This window comes from Gossypium arboreum, chromosome 13 (genome assembly GCF_025698485.1).
Source record: "Gossypium arboreum isolate Shixiya-1 chromosome 13, ASM2569848v2, whole genome shotgun sequence".
Lineage (NCBI taxonomy): Eukaryota > Viridiplantae > Streptophyta > Magnoliopsida > Malvales > Malvaceae > Gossypium > Gossypium arboreum.
The window spans coordinates 75,011,260-75,016,771 of NC_069082.1; positions in this window are offsets into that span (position 1 = coordinate 75,011,260).

The following is a 5,512-nucleotide window of genomic DNA, read 5'->3' on the forward strand; positions in this document are numbered from 1 at the left end:
TCGGACATCTATTTTGGTACCATTTTGAGAGTTGTATATATGGTATATGGCATGTATAGACTAGTGTCATCTTAGTATGTTTTGTGTCGTGAATATTAGCTATGAAATTTGGCTTGTTAATGTTGTTATATATATGGCCTATAAGTTGGTCTAAATGATGTGTTGGATAAGTGAGATATGTGATGTTTGTAATGCTTATGTGATGGTTTATTATGGGATATTGATGTGATGATTTTATGCATTTCAAACTTTGGTAAGTTGTGATGATGTTGGCATATAGAATAGGTTGATGTTATATAGCTTGATATGTCATTGAATCAACATGCTTTGATTGCCTTTAAATGTATGCAAATGATGCATAAATGTTATGGTTTGGTGTGCTTGAGATAGGTGGGAAATGTGGTTTAAACCAAGCCTAATTTCACCTCACACGGTTGAGCACACGGGCATGTGTCTCGACCGTGTGTCTATTGTAATTTAGTTAAACAAGACAGTCTTGAGCACAGCCTAGACACACGGGCGTGTCTGGTGGCCGTGTGAGGGACACATACTTGGCGTATGGGCGTGTATGGCTATTTCAAAGGGTACACCGGCTAGACACATGGGCGTGTGATTAGTTCTGTGACCTAAGTCAGTTTCAACCACGACCTAGGCACACAGGCGTGTCTTGAGGCCGTGTGGTGAAGTTAGTATGTATGCCCTGTTTTGCCATGGTCTAGACACACGTATGTATTTTATACCGTGTGGAGCACATGACCTTTCTGCACGGGCGTGTGACCCTTTAAAGTTTGAAATTTTTATAAGTCTCTTAAAGTTTGCTATTGTTAACATTTTATTCTCGGACCTCTTTAAAGCATGTTTTAAGGTCTAGTAGACCTACATAAGGGACAATGTGTTTATGAATGAATGAGATATGATGATATATGTGAATAGTGCATGAATTTTGTTCATGAATGATGTGATATGATCGGTATTACCTCATACCCCTATTCTGGTGACGGATACGGGTTAGGGGTGTTACATTTGATTGGTATCAGAGCTACGATTTAGTCGATTCTAGGACTAACATAGCGTGTAAGAGTCTAGCTATACATGCCATTTTTATAAACTGCGATAGTGTGATGATTCCTGACAGTTAAAATGTGTTTTCATATAGGAAATGGATCCTGAACGAGCCACAGCTGACGATGTGGAAAGCAATGCGCCCACTCCCGCTCAAGGGACAGTGCCGACCGATTCTAGGCTTATTTCTAGTAGTCAGGGAGGAGAGGCTAAACAATCCTTCTTCCAAATGATGAGTGAGTGGTCCACAGAGTTTGTTCGAAGGAATCCAGCTGCTCAACAACCTCCACCCCCATCTGTTCCTCAACAAGTCCCAGTTGTGCCACAAGTAATAGATCCAATTCGATTGAGCAAGCCACCTGCTGATAAGATTCATAAACACGGAGCTGAAGAGTTTTGGGCTATGGTTGATGATGATGGTGAGAAAGCTAAGTTCTGGCTTAAGAACATTATCAAAGTATTTTTTGAATTGTCTTGTACTCCAGATGAATATATCAAATGCGTACTATCTTTTCTTAGAGATAATTCATATCACTGGTGGAAAATGTTGACATCGGTGATTCCGAGAGAACGGGTTACCTGGGAATTCTTTCAAGCCAAGTTCCGAAAAAAGTACATAAGCCAGAGATTCCTCGATCAGAAACATAAAGAGTTTCTGAAATTGAAACAAGGTCGAATGACTATCACTGAGTGTGAAAGAGAATTCGTACGATTAAGTAAATATGCTTAGGAATATGTGTCTACTAAGAAGATCATGTGTAAAAGATTTGTTGATGGATTGAATGAAGATATAAAGCTATTAGTTGGGATACTTGAACTTAAAGAATTTGTAGTACTGGTTAAGAGGACTTGTAAAGCCAAATATATTAGTAAAGAAAAGAGAAAAGATGATACAGAGGCAAGAGATTCGAGGAAAAGATCGATGAATAAATCTTATCATTCCTTGACGAAAAAATCAAGAGATTACTTTAACCGATCGACAGCTTCTGGGGGATATCAAAATAGAGATCATGGAAAGCAATATACCAATCCTAAAGCTCAAGCCTGATCAGTATCAAATGTTGGTAATGTAAAAGATGCTAAACCTAAGTGTCAACAATGTAGAAGACGATATTTTAGAGATTGTTGGGGGAAAAGTAAATAATAGAACTTGTTACAGTTGTGGTTCACGATATCACTTTATTAAAGATTGCCCAGGGTTAGCTGAAAAAGATAATGTTCAGAACACAAGGCTGAGTAACATTGCAAATAGAGGTAGACCACCTAGAAACACAGGAAATGTAAGTGGTGGTAGAGGTACGACATGAGACACTGCTGCGATATCTGATGCTAGAGAACTTGCACGAGCTTACGCTATTTGCACACGCGAAGAAGCGTCATCTCTGAATGTTATTACCAGTATTTTTACTTTTTATGATACTAAAGTTATTGCATTGATAGATCTAGGGTCTACTCATTCGTATGTATGTATGAATGTAGTATCCAGTAAGACTTTGCCTGTAGAGTCTATTGAATTTGTAATTAAAGTATCGAGCCCCTTAGGCAAGTGTATGTTGGTGGATAAGGTGTGCAAGAATTGTCTGTTGATAATTAGAGATAATTGCTTTCCGGCTGATTTGATGTTGTTACCATTGACAAGTTTGATATAATCCTGGGTATAGATTTGCTAATGTTGCATGATGCTATTGTGAATTGCAAATGAAAGATAATTGATTTGGGATGTCAGAATAGTGAGATTATCTGGATTGAATCAGATGATTTGAATGGATTGGCAGTAGTGATTTCAATGATGTTAGCTCAGAAATATGTGAGAAAGGGTTGTGAAGCTTATTTGTCTTATGTGCTTGACATGAAAGTGACTGAAAAGAAGATTGAATCAATACCAGTTGTTTGTGAATATCCAGATATGTTTCTTAATGAATTAGTGGGTTTACCACTGATCTGAGAGGTTGAGTTTGTAATTGAGTTAACGCTAGGAACTACTCCAATATCGATTGCTCCGTATCGAATGGCTCCAACAGAATTAAAGTAATTAAAGTCTCAGTTACAAGAGTTGACCGATAGGGGATTTGCACGACTGAGTTTCTCACCTTAGGGTGCACCTATTTTGTTCGTGAAAAAGAGTGACAGCACAATGAGAATCTGAGAAATGTACAACTCAGCAAGCTTATCAAATGAATAATCTATACGAACCGAAATGAAATGAGCCGATTTAGTTAATCTATCAACAACAACCCAGATTGCATCTTTCTTACTCGGTGTCAGAGGTAAACCCGATACAAAATCCACTGTGATTCTATCCCATTTCCAGTTTGGAATCATAATCGGTTGTAACAAATTGGATGGCACTTGATGTTCAGCTTTAACTTGCTGACAGATCAAACATTTCGAAACAAATTCTGAGATATCCCATTTCATAACATGCCACCAATAAAGCTATTTCAGATCATTAAACATTTTAGTACTTCCTAGATGAACAAATGGACGACTGCTATGAGCTTTATTTAAAATCATCTGAATTAACTCTGGATTTCTAGAAACATAAATCCAACCTCGAAATCTCAAACAATCATTATCATTAACTCAGAATTTTGAATCAATATTCAAATTACATTGAGCTCATTTTGCTAATAATTCATTATCAACCTTCTGAGATTCATACATCTGCTGAATAAATAAGGTCTCGCTTTTAACTCAGCTAAAACCGAACCATCATCTGACAAAGTTAACTGAGTATTCATCGTGTACAATAAAAATAATGATTTTTGACTTAGAGCATCAGCAACAACATTGGCCTTTCTCGGATGATAGTAATTACAGGCTCGTAATCTTTTAACAGTTCTAGCCATCTTCTCTATCACAGATTCAAATCTTTTTGAGTCATCAAATATTTTAAGCTTTTGTGATCGGAATAAACATAACATTTCTCACCGAATAAATAGTGACACCAAATTTTCAAAGCAAATACAATCGCAGCTAATTCAAGGTCGTGCATCGGACAGTTCTTTTCATGCGGCTTTAATTGTCTCAAAGTATAAGCTATGACTTTTCCTTCCTGCATATAAACACAGCCTAAACCATTCAAAGACACATCACTATAGACCACAAATTCTTTACCTGATTCTGGTTGACCTAACACTAGAGCTTCTATCAATAGGGCTTTTAACTGATCAAAGCTTTTCTGACACTTTTCAGACTATTCAAATTTCACATCTTTCTGAAGCAATTTTGTCAACGGAGTTGCAATCATAGAAAAGCCTTTTACGAATTATCGATAATAACCAACAGGTCCCTGAAAACTGTGAACTTCAGAAATATTTCTTGGAGACTTCCAATCCAAAATAGCCAAAATCTTGCTCAGATCAACTCAGGTACTAGATGCCGACAAAAAATGTCCCAGAAAATCGACATCTCATCACCAAAATTCATATTTACTAAACTTTGCATATAACTACTTATCTCGCTAAGTCTATAGTACTATTCTCAAATGTTCGGCATGCTTAGTTTCATCATGCGAATAATCAAAATGTCATCAATGAATACAATGACAAATCGATCTAAATACAGTCTGAAAATTCTATTCATTAAATCCATAAAAATAACAAGTGCATTTGTTATTTCGAAAGGCATAACTAGAAACTCATAGTGGTCGTACCTCGTTCGGAAAGTAGTTTTGGCACATCAGAGTCTTTCACTCGCAACTGATAGTAACCTAACCTCAAATCTATCTTTGAAAACACTATAGCCCCTTTCAACTGATCAAACAAATCATCTATCCGCGGTAAAGGATATTTGTTCTTGATCGTCACTTTATTGAGCTGTCGATAATCGATGCACATTCTCATAGTTTCATCTTTCTTGTTCACAAACAAAACCGATGCACCCCAGGGAGAATAACTCAGTCATACAAAGCCTCTATTTGTCAATTATTGCAACTGAGCTTTCAACTCTTTTAATTCAGTTGGTGCCATTCTGTACGGAGCTATCGATATCGAAGTTGTTCCAGGCACTAACTTAATACCAAATTCAACCTCTCGGATCGGTGGTAAACCCAGTAACTCTTCAGGAAACACATATGGGTAATCACACACAACTGGCACTGATTCGAACCATATTTTCAATCACTTTCATATCAAGCACTGTAACAACCCTCACCCATATTCAACTCCGGGACAGGGTTCGAGGCGTTACTGGACTTAAACATTCACAAACATACAAAATTGGGTCACCAAATTCACCCAAAATTAAAAATTTTCAAACACATGCATATCATCCCTTATATAGGCCTTCGAGGCCTAAAACATACATCAGGGCGGTTCAGGACAAAACTGAAAACATTCGATAAACTTTGGGCAACTTAATAAATTTTCTTACTTTGAGAGTCACACGCCCGTGTGGGTGGGGCCGTGTGGTCACACACACCCGTGTGGCTTGGGACACGCCCCTATCC